This window comes from Eschrichtius robustus, chromosome 11 (genome assembly GCF_028021215.1).
Source record: "Eschrichtius robustus isolate mEscRob2 chromosome 11, mEscRob2.pri, whole genome shotgun sequence".
NCBI lineage: Eukaryota > Metazoa > Chordata > Mammalia > Artiodactyla > Eschrichtiidae > Eschrichtius > Eschrichtius robustus.
Window position 1 is genome coordinate 31660286 of NC_090834.1, and position 16729 is coordinate 31677014.

Consider the following 16729-nt stretch of genomic DNA (forward strand, 5'->3'; position numbering starts at 1 on the left):
TTCACAATATTCTTATTCTTGTATTGTACATGTTTTCAGATGAATTTTAGAAAGATGTTGTAAGTTTTCTGACAACTAAAAGGGGGTTTTAATGGAATTTAAATAAGTACATCCTTAGGACTATGTTTTATGTAATCATTAAGCCACATATTATATTTTTATCTTTAAGCAAAAGTTTAGATTTTCCTTCACATAACTTCCTCAAATTTTTGGATAAAGATATTCCTGAATAAATTGTATTTTCTTACTGTTTTGAATGAAAATACTTTCCTCCATAGTTTCCAACTGGTTATTGCTGTGAGTGTTAAGAAAAGAAAATGACAGGCACTGTTGATTCTTAATTATATATAAATTTAATTCAGCAGCCATATTGAACATTCATTATTGTAGAGAATCTTTCACTTAGTTTTTCTTTTGAAAATTCTACATATAAAATTTTGTTATCTACAAATCATAAACTTGTCTTTCCCTTGCCACTATTCACAGCTTTTATTTCATATTCATGAAACTTTATATTTATCACATACCTCTAGATAAAATAAACATTAAAATAGTGAAAATGGGCATTCTTAATTATTATTTTAGTGGAAATGCCTCCAGTGTTTCATCAGTAAGGATAGTTTATCTTCTATTGATTTAAGCAAGATTTTTTTATAATAAAGTGTATATTTACATTGTTATTTTCATATGGTTTTTCTCCCTCTAAGAGATGAATGTTATTTGGGTCCTTATGCAGACTACAGCAAAGAGAAAGAAAATATGATCTTTCTATTTGAACTACTGATAGAGTATATTAATAGGTGTTCTATTAAACAAGATGGACTTAATTGATATTTATAGGACATTCCACCCAAAAACAACAGAATACACATTTTTCTCAAGTGCTCATGGAACATTCTCCAGGATAGATCATATCTTGGGTCACAAATCAAGCCTTGGTAAATTTAAGAAAATTGAAATCGTATCAAGTATCTTTTCCGACCACAACGCTATGAGACTAGATATCAATTACAGGAAAAGATCTGTAAAAAATACAAACACATGGAGGCTACACAATACACTACTTAATAACAAAGTGATCACTGAAGAAATCAAAGGGGAAATCAAAAAAATACCTAGAAACAAATGACAATGGAGACACGGCGACCCAAAACCTATGGGACGCAGCAAAAGCAGTGCTAAGAGGGAGGTTTATAGCAATACAAGCCTACCTCAAGAAACAGGAAACATCTCGAATAAACAACCTAACCTTGCACCTGAAGCAATTAGAGAAAGAAGAACAAAAAAACCCCAAAGCTAGCAGAAGGAAAGAAATCATAAAGATCAGATCAGGAATAAACGAAAAAGAAATGAAGGAAACAATAGCAAAAATCAATGAAACTAAAAGCTGGTTCTTTGAGAAGATAAACAAAATTGATAAACCGTTAGCCAGACTCATCAAGAGAAAAAGGGAGAAGACTCAAATCAATAGAATTAGAAATGAAAAAGGAGAAGTAACCACTGACACTGCAGAAATACAAACGATCATGAGAGATTACTACAAGCAACTCTATGTCAATAAAGTGGACAACCTGGAAGAAATGGACAGATTCTGAGAAATGCACAACCTTCCGAGACTGAACCAGGAAGAAATAGAAAATATGAACAGACCAATCACAAGCACTGAAATTGAAACTGTGATTAAAAACCTTCCAACAAACAAAAGCCCAGGACCAGATGGCTTCACAGGTGAATTCTATCAAACATTTAGAGAAGAGCTAACACCTATCCTTCTCAAACTCTTCCAAAATATTGCAGAGGGAGGAACACTCCCAAACTCATTCTACGAGGCCACCATCACCCTGATACCAAAACCAGACAAAGATGTCACAAAGAAAGAAAACTACAGGCCAATATCACTGATGAACATAGATGCAAAAATCCTCAAGAAAATACTAGCAAACAAAATCCAACAGCACAATAAAAGGATCATACACCATGATCAAGTGGGGTTTATCCCAGGAATGCAAGGATTCTTCAATATAAGCAAATCAATCAATGTGATACACCATATTAACAAATTGAAGGAGAAAAACCATATGATCATCTCAATAGATGCAGAGAAAGGTTTTGACAAAATTCAACATGCATTTATGATAAAAAGCCCTGCAGAAAGTAGGCATAGAGGGAACTTTCCTCAACATAATAAAGGCCATATATGACAAACCCACAGCCAACATTGTCCTCAATGGTGAAAAACTGAAACCATTTCCACTAAGATCAGGAACAAGACAAGGTTGCCCACTCTCACCACTATTATTCAACATAGTTTTGGAAGTGTTAGCCACAGCAATCTGAGAAGAAAAAGAAATAAAAGGAATTCAAATCGGAAAAGAAGAAGTAAAGCTGTCACTGTTTGCAGATGACATGATACTATACATAGAGAATCCTAAAGATGCTACCAGAAAACTCCTAGAGCTAATCAATGAATTTGGTAAAGTAGCAGGATACAAAATTAATGCACAGAAATTTCTTGCATTTCTATACACTAATGATGAAAAATCTGAAAGTGAAATTAAGAAAACACTCCCGTTTACCACTGCAACAAAAAGAATAAAATATCCAGGAATAAACCTACCTAAGAAGACAAAAGACCTGTATGCAGAAAATTATAAGACACTGATGAAAGAAATTAAAGATGATACAAATAGATGGAGAGATATACCATGTTCTTGGATTGGAAGAATCAACATTGTGAAAATGACTCTACTACCCAAAGCAATCTACAGATTCAATGCAATCCCTATCAAACTACCACTGGCATTTTTCACAGAACTAGAACAAAAAATTTCACAATTTGTGTGGAAACACAAAAGACCCCGAATAGCCAAAGTAATCTTGAGAACGAAAAATGGAGCTGGGGGAATCAGGCTCCCTGACTTCAGACTATATTGCAAAGCTACAGTAATCAAGACAGTTTGGTACTGGCACAAAAACAGAAATATAGATCAATGGAACAGGATAGAAAGCCCAGAGATAAACCCATGCACATATGGTCACCTTATCTTTGATAAAGGAGGCAAGCATATACAGTGGAGAAAAGACAGCCTCTTCTATAAGTGGTGCTGGGAAAATTGGACAGATACATGTAAAAGTATGAAATTAGAACACTCCCTGACACCGTGCACAAAAATAAACTCAAAATGGATTCAAGACCTAAGTGTAAGGGCAGACACTATCAAACTCTTAGAGGAAAACATAGGCAGAACACTGTATGACATACATCACAGCAAGATTCTTTATGACCCAGTTCCTAGAGAAACGGAAATAAGAACACAAATAAACAAATGGGACCTAATGAAACTTAAAAGCTTTTGCACAGCAAAGGAAACCATAAACAAGACCAAAAGACAACCATCAGAATGGGAGAAAATATTTACAAATGAAGCAACTGACAAAGGATAAATCTCCAAGATTTACAAGCAGCTCATACAGCTCAATAACAAAAAAACGAACAACCCAATCCAAAAATGGGCAGAAGACCTAAACAGACATTTCTCCAAAGAAGATATACAGATTGCCAACAGACACATGAAAGAATGCTCAAAATCATTAATCATTAGAGAAATGCAAATCAAAATTACAATGAGATATCATCTCACACCAGTCAGAATGGCCATCATCAAAAAATCTAGAAACAATAAATGCTGGAGAGGGTGTGGAGGAAAGGGAACCCTCTTGCACTGTTGGTGGGAATGTAAATTGATACAGCCACTATGGAGAACAGTATGGAGGTTCCTTAAAAAACTACAAATAGAACTACCATACGACCCAGCAATCCCACTACTGGGCATATACCCTGAGAAAACCATAGTTCTAAAAGAGTCATGTACCAAAATGTTCATTGCAGCTCTATTTACAATAGCCAGGACATGGAAGCAACCTAAGTGTCCATCATCGGATGAATGGATAAAGAAGATGTGGCACATATATACAATGGAATATTACTCAGCCATAAAAAGAAATGAAATGGAGGTATTTGTAATGAGGTGGATGGAGTTAGAGTCTGTCATATAGAGTGAAGTAAGTCAGAAAGAGAAAAACAAATACAGTATGCTAACACATATATATGGAATCTAAGGAAGAAAAAAAAAAGGCCATGAAGAACCTAGTGGCAAGACAGGAATAAAGACACAGACCTATTAGATAATGGACTTGAGGATATGGGGAGGGGGAGGGGTGAGATATGACAGGGTGAGAGAGTGTCATGGACATATATACACTACCAAATGTAAAATAGATAGCTAGTGGGAAGCAGCCGCATAGCACAGGGAGATCAGCTCGGTGCTTTGTGACCACCTAGAGGGGTGGGATGGAGAGGGTGGGAGGAGAGAGATGCAAGAAGGAAGAGATATGGGAACATATGTATATGTATAACTGATTCACTTTGTTATAAAGCAGAAACTAACACACCATTGTAAAGCAATTATACTTTAATAAAGATGTTTAAAAAAAAATAGGTGTTCTGATATCAAGCAATGATTATATTACTGAGATGAAATCTTTGTCAAGAAAAAAGAAGAAATGAAAAGCACATGCCCAATCCCTTTCAGAGGAGCTTTTCTTCCAATTAGCAATTAACCGTAACTTAGTCAAAAAGCAAATCATAGCTCCAATGGAAGCTGAGAAATTAAGTGTTTATTGCATGTTGCCACATGCCTAACCAAAAAAATTGGAGTTTCTACTAGGAAAGGAAAAAGAAAACATATTTGGTCTCAACAGTGTCTCTACCATACATTGTTTCCATAGTCAATGGCTACCTAATATCCCATTTAATGGATATATTAGAATGTATATTACTAATTTAGGTAATTTCCAAATTTGTTATCTTAAGCAAGTTTAAAATTTAAAAAATCCTTATAAGTATATCTTTAAGTTTCTCTCTGATAATATTATTGGCCTAAATTCTCAAAACTTAAATGACAGGGTCAAAAGCATTAAAATTTAAAAATTCTATGTAAGGTATTATTCAAAGCATTGTCCACATGTGCCCTCCCCATGAGCCAAAAGTGATATAGTCTCTTTTTCTATATTTTCATCAACATCATGCATGATCAATCTCCTTAATTTGTCAGGTTAAAAACAAAATCATTTCAATTTTTATGTATTTGATTTATAAATTGATTAAGCATCCTTTCCCACACTTACTGGTCATTGTATACTATTTAAATGTTAGCCTGTGCCTCCTCTTGCCCACAAGTTCTATATAGGGTTGTCTTAAACTCATAGGAACTGGCACCTAGGCTACCTCAGTGGCTTCAAACCCTTCCAGGGCTTGTCCTTCTAACTAAAAGCACATAAGAATTTGCTAAAATCCCTGGCTGGAACAATAACCCCTCCCTTCCCCATATCTATAAGACTTGCTACAGCCCTTCTTTGGATGCCTGCTAAATTACCTAAAATTACCTAACTTTATCCGTGAAGCTTTCTCTCACCACTCTAAATAACACAGCATGCCCTTTTCTGCCTCTGATACTCCCTACATCCTTACCCTGCTTCATTATTTGTTCCACAGTACTGATTACCTTATGACACACCACATAATTATGTTTTGATTATTTAATATGTCCATCTCATTTCATGAGACTATAACCTCCATGAGGGCAGTGACTTTTTTACTGTATTCACAGAGTGTAGAATAGTGTCTGGCACAGAGAAGACACCAATTTTTGACTAGGTGAATGAATACATCTAGAAAACATTTTGCCGTGGAGCTAGAGAGTTAAAATATGTAATACACTTTGCAAATAGCTTTGCAATACAAACTTTTTTTCAATGCAAAACTTAGGTTTTGTTTTATTTGAGGATTTTTATTTCTTATTTTATTAAACCTAAGCCATTTTTTCTAGATTCTTCTTAAGAACATCTACTATTTATGCGCTAGAAATTCATAATACATTCTTTTCTTCACAACCAAACATTTTTTCATTCTATAAATACTGTTTGTGTGATTGTACTCTGCCTAATTCAATAGTGGCCATTGGAGATACAACAATGAAAAAGATAGACAGGTTTGCTACTTATATAGAGTTTATTTAACATAAATATCTAAAACACACTCTTATCAAATGAATGTTTGTGTCCCCCCCAAAATTCATATGTTGAAATCCTAATGCTCAATGTGATGGTATTAGAAAGTGAGGGCTTTGGGAGAGGCTTAGGTCATGAGGGTGGAACCCTCGTGAATGAGATTAGTGCCCGTATAAAAGTGGCTCCAGAGAGATTCCTAGCTCCTTTCCTCTTGTGAACATATGAGGGGAAATCTGTGACCAGAAGAGGGACTTCACCTGACCTTGCTGGCACCCTGATCTCAGACTTGGAGCCTCCGGAACTGTATGCAGTACCTTTCTTCTGTTTATAGGTCACTATTCTGTGGTATTTTGTTACATCAGCCCAAATGTTAAAATGAATATCGTGTTCTGAAAAATGAACTAAGAATCTCAGTCCAATTCTGTTCTTTCCAAAATCGCTATGTTGATGGCTGGCATTTCCATCCCCACACTTGCCCTTGCCAGAATCCTAGCTTTGTAAGTTAGCTCCTTCTTTTTCCTCCTTTGACATAAAATCAATCACCAAATCTGCCAGCTTTACTTTGGCATTTCCAAATCTGCTTTGTTCTCCCCATAATCACTCTCACCTGTTCAGGTCAAACCCCCTTTATTTCTCATCTGAAGTAGTACATAGACTCATCACTGGTCAACATAAATTCACATTTGTCTTCCTCTAATACACTAGACTATCATTGGTGAGATTGCTCTGAAATGAATGTCATTCATCATTCACCAATTTATTAGTTCCCTATTCTTTTCAGAGTAAGATACAAACATATTCTCGTAACTCACAAACTCTATTGTGTCTTTACTTCCTGCAACTTTTCCTCTTCTATTTTGAATCCCAGCTATGCTGAAATACTTGCAAGTCTCCATGTTTTATGTGCCTTTGCATGCTCTATATGCCTTTCTGTGTACTAATCTTGCTTCCCTGGAACAACCACATACTCCAATCCTAGAACGTTTTATCTGCTAATCTCTGATTATTCCTCATGATAGTAGTAACAGTAATAACAACAAAAATAGCGACAAAAACAGTGGCAACATGAGTAAACATGAGAAAAGAAAAACATTCATTTTAAATGTTTTTATTTATACTACGAGCTTCACAAAACATTTTATAAATATTTTCTTATTGAAGGTTCAGTTCCTCAGGGTAATTTTCTTTGATACTTTTCTCCTAGCTATTGGGTACTCCTCCGACATGTTTTCACATGTTCTTGAGCAGCAGTATTTATCAGGCACAGTCCACAAAGGACAACAAAATATACTACTGTATATAGATAAAGAGATGAAACTTAATACATGGATTTATTAATTTGGTATTCAAACACTGAAAAAGAAAAAAGGAAATATTGAGGAAACACTAAGGTGATATCTGCAGGAAGCACTTACCAATCAATCCTAGGGTAGAGGGAATTCAAAAGAAGTAATTGGGGTTATCAAAACCTAACTTATTGAGAGGGGAGGACCTTCAAAATTAGTACTCAGACCTCTGAGGAAGGGCACAATGGAGTAGCTTTGGTTTTTTAAAGCCTGATCATGGATATTTCATGAAGTAGACTCTAGACCTCTGAGGAAAAGACTACCCACTTTTGATGTGAGTTCTCTCAAGGGGATGGGATGAAGCTCCTTCTAGGAGTGTTGCAATAAGCCCAGATCTGAAACTAATTACCACTTCAGGAGTAAAGGGTCATTGCTTTGCCAATGCTGACAGGAATGGATAAACAAGTAATTTCTTCTCTTATCCTTATGTTTTCTTATCTCTGTCTTTACCCCTTATTGGTAGAGCCTAACTGGACGCTAGCTGACCAAAGAAAAATTGTTTGCAGAATCCCAGCCACAACATCATAAAGGAGAATATGGAAGGGTGAATTTGAAATTAATAAAGAATAGTTTAATGACTGGTACAGTGCTGGGCATTGTGTTCTGTAGGTTGTCTAGGTCATTCTCCTCTTCTTTTCTTAGTGCTACATTAGTATTACCACAAAATTCAGGTTGTTCATAACTGTATCATTCAGGATTCAGTCAGAGAAGCAGAACTACCTGGAAGCTGGTAAAATGGTCTGCATAAAGATGATGCCTGTGTCTATGACTGGGGCCTAAAGTTCACTGGGAAACAAAGAGGTGCGCGAAGATAGACTTGAAGTGAAGGAAGCAACTCAGCTGAAACCTATGAGGATTACATAGAAACCAAGATAAAAGTCATCAGTCTCTCACTATCTCCAAGCCTCCAACTTCAGAGATGGCTGTGTCCTTCAGGACTCACATCTGTAATTAAACATTTATCAGACCCAAGAGATGAGAAAGCTGAAGGAGGAAATCAGACTGGACCTGGAGGAGTTGTGGGCCTGGCTGTTTTTCCAAGCTAAGCATGTAGGTGGTAATGCTGCAAATTGTCTCATGTCCTTCACTGACCTTCCATATTTAAATAAAACATGGCTGCTGCTTCACTGACATTCCAAATCTCATGAAAATATCTCTTGTGGCTGAATCTAACTTTGAATTTGCAGGGAAGGAAATTCTGAGAAACCTAGTTCCAGCTTAGTAAGTTGACACAATACAAAACTAAAAAGTAACCTGTATTTGGTACCCTATAAACATGTATGTGTATATGCTCATAATATTGATTCACTGAGTCTCTCTTCCCTTCTACATTCTCTTCCTAGATGATATTTTTCAATTTCATGGTATTTAACACTATTTATCAATATATTTTAAAATATTCTCACTGTATATAATTGATAGTTTTGTCTTCTAAATTTCACATTAGTATTTAACTAATTACAAACTAGATATCACCCTTGGAGCATAATTCCAAAATTGAATTTGTGTCAATTACTCACCTGTACAGTCCCCAACTTACTTCTTTTCCACTCTTCTCACGTTTTTTATCTAGTGATACACGTATAGATACAGAAACTTGATACAGAAACTTGGGAGTTTCTTTGATATCATTCTCTTCTGAAAACCCCACTTAAATTTGGTCACCTAGATATATAGATTCCCTCTCTGTTTCATCCATTTCTCAACATCCTATACTTTCAGTCCAGGCTGAGACACCATCATCTCTCACCTGAACTACTGTAAGTGTGTCTTAGTGCCATTAAAACACGCAAATTCTCCTTTTTGTTGGGGATATATTGGGGAATAGAAAGAATAGGTTTTGTGATTATGATACTCATCAAATTAGATGGCTCAGCCAATGGCATTCTGTAATGAGCATTTTCTGTACTGCTGAGAATATTCAATTCTACTCTGGAAAACAAGAAAACAAGGTGGATGGAATTCATAAGAAATGTTAAGCATAAATAGTAATATGCTACAAAGTAAGTATATGAGATATAAGCAAAACTCATAGGATAGGTTTATATATAATGGAATGTAGGCATGAATTCATATGATTTAGTAAGTATAGATAGTAAGTTAGTAAGACTGACAAAGAAAGAATAAATATAAAATGCAATGAAACAAAAATATGCTGCTTAAAGATACAAAGGGATGAAAGACCAACTTTGTGATCATGCAACCTCTAGACTAGGACTTGATCATATATGAATTTAACACCATTTGTTTACAATCCAATAGAGTCCCATTCTGGTCATACAAGTGCCCTACCCAAGGAATGCAAATAAGATCAAAGGCTGCTAAACAAGCTAATTGGCAGCTACTCTTGCATCAAGTACAATTCCCCTGCAACTCTGACAGAGCAGGTATGTGTCATTGGCTCAAGATATCTCCCTCTGTTACTCTTCCTTGATCCAACCTCAACTCTGGTCCTCATCACCAAAACTTCAGCTGCGAAGGTTGATATAGCAAGAGAGAAGCAGGATGTATGAACATTGGGAACATCGGGACTCAGGGAGAGTGGTCCTTTTACCCTGTTTGCACCTATCTAAATGTTTTAGTTTAACCTATTTCATTCTCCTTCCTTCTTGCTCGGTGTTTTAATTGACTTGATAAGTCACGTTTTCATTTTTATTTAGTCTGAAACACTTTCTGTTTCAAATTCTGGGATAGCTTCTCGGTTAGTATATTGAAGACTACTACTTCATTAACATAATTTCCTACATAATACTTCTCAGCTAATGCTGTGGGCTTTTGTGTTGAAAGAAGACTTGCGAAGGAGGCAAATGCTTCTGAGAACAATAATGCCAAGGCTATTACTTTTCAAGTCAGATCAAAATCAAGTTAATAGGATATGGGGAGGGGGTGGGTTGAGATGTGACAGGGTAAGAGAGTGTCATGGACATATATACACTACCAAATGTAAAATAGATAGCTAGTGGGAAGCAGCCGCATAGCACAGGGAGATCAGCTCGGTGCTTTGTGACCACCTAGAGGGGTGGGATGGGGAGGGTGGGAGGGAGGGAGATGCAAGAGGGAAGAGAAATGGGAACATACTGTATATGTATAACTGATTCACTTTGTTATAAAGCAGAAGCTAACACACCATTGTAAGGCAATTATACTTCAATAAAGATGTTTAAAAAAAATAGGATAAATTTACATTCTTTAGTGAGAATAAACCATGTACTCTTTAGAGGATATTTAATATGCTTAAAACTCATGTGTTTTTCCTTGAGTAATTTGGGAAAAATTTATCTTTAACATTTACTGGTGGAGAGAATGAAGAAGATTATCTATCTCAAGGGAATGGAGCCCTTGGCTTTTATCAGAGTTAGCCAACCTTAGGCTGAAGAAGCCTCCATTAGCATCAGTCCAATATATGAGGCGCCAGACTTTGAAAGATCCAAAAAGGAAAAGGGAGTCTAAGATCCTTTGAGAGTTTAAGGAAGGCAAATAGGAGAAATGTTCTCATTAAAGTTGGCTTTTAAAAGAAGATATGGATTTTGAAGATAAGGGAAATTATATAAGTGAAACTTACATAGAATACACATAGTTTCCCTAAACTAGTGTGCACATACATACATACACACACACACACACACACACACACACTCTGAGATATGAGAGAAGGAAGACACACCTCTCTCACCTCCCACTCTGTCTTGCTTTGGCATGCTTCCGTAGCCCTTCAGTCTCAGAAATGTTCAATCCTCTACTGGATTTGAGTGTATCTTTGTTCTGACATGACAATTCTCAGGAAGAATCACTCACATTTTCTAAAAACTTTAGAACTGGAAAAGGAGAGTGTTGACTTTCTTCTTTATCTAAAGAAAACTATATAGAGAGAAGATGGTGATGTGATACCTTATTGTAGTTTTGATCTGCATTTCTCTAATAGTTAGTGATGTTGAGCATCTTTACATATGCTTTTTGGCCATCTGTATGTCTTCTCTGGAGAAACATCTATTTAGCTCTTCCACCCATTTTTTTATTGGGTTGTTTGTTTTTATGATATTGAGCTGTATGAGCTGTTTGTATATTTTGGAGATTAATCCCTTGTTTGTTGCTTCATTTGCAAATATTTTCTCCCATTCTGAGGGTTGTCTTTTGGTCTTGTTTATGGTTTCCTTTGCTGTGCAAAAGCTTTTAAGTTTCATTAGGTCCCACTTGTTTATTTTTGTTTTTATCTTCTTTACTGTAGAAGGTGAGTCAAAAAAGATCCTGCTGCACTTTATGCCAAAGTGTGTTCTGCCTATGTTTTCCTCTAAGAGATTTATTGTGTCTGGCCTTACATTCAGCTCTTTAATCTGTTTTGAGTTTATTTTTGTGTATGGTGTTAGGGAGTGTTCTAATGTCATTATTTTACATGTAGCTGTCCAGTTTTCGCAGCATCACTTATTGAGGAAGCTGTCTTTTCTCCATTGTATATTCTTGCCTTCTTTGTCATAGATAATGTGACCATATGTGCATAGGTTTATCTTTGGAATTTCTATCCTGTTCCATTGGTCTATATTTCTGTTTTTGTGCCAGCACCATACTGTCTTGATTACTGCAGGTTTGTATTATAGTCTGAAGTCAGGGAGCCTGATTCCCCCAGCTCCGTTTTCCCTTCTCAAGATTTCTTTGGCTATTCGGGGTCATTTGTGTTTCCATACAAAGTAAAATTTTTTGTTCTCATTCTGTGAAAAATGCCACTGGTAATTTCATAGGGATTTCACTGAATCTGTAGATTGCTTTGAGTAGTATGGTCATTTTCACAATATTGATTCTTCCAATCCAAGAACATGGTATATCTCCTCATCTGTCTGTGTCGTCTTTGATTTCTTTCATCAGCATCTTATAGTTTTCTGCATAGAGGTCTTTTGCCTCTTTAGGTAGGTTTATTCCTAGGTATTTTATTGTTTTTGTTGCAATGGTAAATGACGTTGTTTTCTTAATTTCTCTTTCTGATCTTTCGTTGCTAGTGTATAGGAATGCAAGAGATTTCTGTGCATTAATTTTGTATCCTACAACTTTACTAAATTCTTTGATTAGCTCTAGTAGTTTTCTGGTGACATCTTTAGGATTTTCTATGTAGAGCATCATGTCATCTGAAAACAGTGACAGTTTTACTTCTTCTTTTCCAATTTGGTTTCCTTTTACTTATTTTTTTTCTCTGACTGCTATGTCTAGGACTTCCAAGACAATGTTGAATAATAGTGGTGAGAGTGGACACCCTGGTCTTGTTCCTGATCTTAGAGGAAATGCTTTTGTTATTTCACCATTGAGAATAATTTTTGCTGTGGCTTTGTCATATATGGCAGCTCAATATCAAAAAAACAAACAACCCGATCAAACAATGGGCAGAAAACCTAAATAGACATTTCTCCAAAGAAGATATACAAATAGCTAGCAAACACACGAAAAGGTGTTTAACATCACTAATTATTAGAGAAATGCAGAACAAAACTACAATGAGGTATCACCTCACACCAGTCAGAGTGGCCATCATCAAGAAATCTGCAAACAATAAATGCTGGAGAGGGTGTGAAGAAAAGGGAACCCTTTTGCACTGTTGGTGGGAATGTAAATTGATATAGCCACTATGGAGAATAGTATGGAGATTCCTTAAAAAATTAAAAATAGAACTATCATATGACCCAGCAATCCCACTACTGGGCATAGAAAACCATAATTCAAAAAGACATATGCATGCAATATTCATTGCAGCACTATTTACAAGAGCCAGGACATGGAAGCAACCTAAATGTCCATCAACGGAAGAATGGATAAAGATGTGGTACATATATACAATGGTATATTACTCAGCCATAAAAAGGAATGAAATTGGGTCATTTGTAGAGATGTGGATGGACCTAGAGACTGCCATACAGAGTGAAGTAAGTCAGAAAGAGAAAAACAAATTTCATATATTAATGCATATATGTGGAATCTAGAAAAATGGTATAAGTGATCTTATTTGCAAAACAGAAATAGAGACACACACATAGAGAACAAACATATGGACACCAAGGGGGGAAGGGGGTATGTGAGATGAATTGGAGATTGGGATTGACATATATACCCTATTGATACTATGTATAAAATAAATAACTAATGAGAACCTACTGTATAGCTCAGGGAACTTTACTCAGCTCTCTGTGGTGACTTAAGTGGGAATGATATCCAAAAAAGAGGGCATATATGTATATGTATAGCTGATTCACTTTGCTGTACAGTAGAAATTGACACAACATTGTAAAGTTGACACAACTTTTTATTGGAGTATTATAAACTATACTCCAATAAAAATTAAGAAAAATAAATAAATAAAATTGTGTAGAACTATAGACATAAAATGAGTGCATGTAAGGTTAGTGAAATCTGAATAAGATCAATGGATTTTATCAATGTTAATTTTCTCATTTTGATATTGTACTACAGTTACACAAGATCTTACCACTGGGGGAAACAAGATAAAGTGTACACATGATCTCTTTGTACATTTTCCCCTCCTATTTTATATTCCTTTATTCAGTGAATATTTTTTCAGATATTGATGTGAGAACTCAGTGTCAAATAGCTTGGATGAGATTCTGTATGGTGGATAAAAACAGAAATGAAATAACCACATTTATCAATGCTGAACTGCACACTATAATAAAAGCAAAAAGGACAATTTATGGGGAAGGGGCTTTGCGTACTGACACAGACTTAGGGGAAGATCTATGGTATTGGTATCCCAGTGTCCCTATCACCCTGGAATACAGCAGGGAAGTCAGAGCTGAACAGCCCAGAGCCACTTTTGGGTGTATGGGTGAACATGTGTATGAGATAAAATTCACATTAAAAAACCTATTCTTTTAACCATTTTAAAGTGTACAATTCAGTGGCTTTTAGTATATTCACAGAATTGGGCAACCATAACCACTATCTAAATTCAGAATATTTTTATCACCCTAAAAGGAAATTCCTTGCCCATTAAGCAATTACTCCCCATTTCCCCTTCCTCAGCCTATGGCAACTAATCTTTCTGTCTCTAAAGAGTTGCCAATTGCATACACTTCATATAAGTGGAATCATACCATATGTGGACTATCATGTCTGGATTCTTTCACTCAGGAAAAGGTTTTCAAGGTTCATCCGTGTTATGGCATGCATCATTCTTTTTCTATGACCAAATAATATTTCATTGTATGGATATATCACTTTTTTAATGTATTTGTCATATGATGGATAGGTTGTTGCCACTTTTCTGGTTATTATTAATAATGCTACTATAAATATTCTTGTACAAGTGTTTGTTTCATTTAACATATGTTTTCAAATATTTTGGAAATACCTAGGAGTGGAAATGTTGGGTAATTCTTTGTTCAAATTTTTGATTAGTCGATTACCTTTTCCAACAGTTATCCCTTGCTCCAAGCAGCAGCAACTATTACATTTGCCTTTAAATACTTTTGACAAATGCTACTAGGTAGCCTTCTCAGACCTAGAAGAGTTCTGAGTTAGGCAAAATAGAAACAAGCCATTTGGGCTATGCCCTCAGGGAGCCATCAGACAGGTCAAAATGAGCAACCACAATTCTTGATAGTAAGGTCCGCTCTACTCTCTCTAGTATTAGACACTTGTACTGGGAATGCAGGCCAGTATTTTCAAGACCACTGCAAAGTTGGGGATCAAGGGATGGGGTCTTGGTAACCTAAAATGTTACCAAGCTCTCCTGAGATTCAGCTGTTTTTTTTCTTATTTAAACATTCCTCAGTTTACTGTAAGCTTTTGAGTAGTATCCAAAATTCCAAAAAAGTTGATTCTGACAGTTTTTGCCAGTTGTATAATATCCATTGCTTTTATTGGTGAGATGGAATTTTGGAGTTCCCTAATACTCCATTTTCACTGATGTCTACACTGTGTTCATATTTTTTATTACTTCCTATAAATCTATAATTATTAAAAAAAAAAAAAAGCTGTATCTTCCATATATATTTGATGAATTCTTGAATGAACAAAGTGTAATAAGAAATAAAATATTGGGCTTCCCTGGTGGCGCAGTGGTTGACAATCTGCCTGCCAATGCAGGGGACACGGGTTCAAGCCCTGGTCTGGGAAGATCCCACATGCCGCAGAGCAACTGGGCCCGTGTGCCACAATTACTGAGCCTGTGCGTCTGGAGCCTGTGCTCCACAACAAGAGAGACCGTGATAGTGAGAGGCCTGCGCACCGCGATGAAGAGTGGCCCCCGCTTGCCGCAACTGGAGAAAGCCCTCTCACAGAAACGAAGACCCAACACAGCCATAAATAAATAAATAAATAAATAAACACATTAAAAAAAAAAGAGGAAAAAAAAGAAATAAAATACTAATAGCTGAGAAATAAAGTACTATTTAAAATGTATCTGTTTTTGCATCCTTACAACAGACAAAATGTTAAACTACAAATATTTTGTCTTTTTTCCTAAAAATTTTGGTAGAGAATATGGTAGCACAAATACATTACTTATGTTACAAGCTATTGTTAATGTGGATTTATTCTACTCTTTCCCAATATAAGACTTTAAGTATACATTAGTATCGTCAAGGTATGTGAGCATGGCTTCAATCTAAAATGCAATATGTATACACACACACACACACACACACACACACATATATATTCCATCTCTGGAGCTGGGAATAAGAAAGTAGGGCATATGTTTTTTAATGAAAAAATGGACAAGATAACTTGAACACAGCAATTACTTCAGCTGTCTATCATTATGTTTTTATTTTATTTTCTATTGAGACAGTGTTGTTTTCTATATTTTTATGAGAAATATTAAATTGCAGTTTCCTTAAAGAGGCGTTTATTTGAAGTGTATAGTAAGTTCTATACTTGCTATACAGAATCTGCAATCATTGTTAATTGGCGAATTTCCAACTTGCTTGCTGTGTTGAGAGCCTCATTATTTTGTTATTATTCCTTTTTCCTTTGTACTTCAAATTTGTGTAACAAAAATATACTAAACTAAAATTACACTTTCAAATACATAATACAATAACTAAACTACTTTCTATGCTTTACAGATGGTGCAAACTCGACAGTGATTTTGCATATCAATGACTCCTTTATGCCAGTTAGTCAGAATCATGTAAAAGTTATTTGTGGTGCTGGATTTCACTATACTAAAATAATTTTAAAAATTACTTTTCATTTTACGTATGAACTTACAACATAGATTTGAAAATAAAATCACAAAACATTTTTATTCATTTTTTATTTTTAAAAAATTGTATGTATTTAAGGTATACAACATGATATTTTAATATACATAT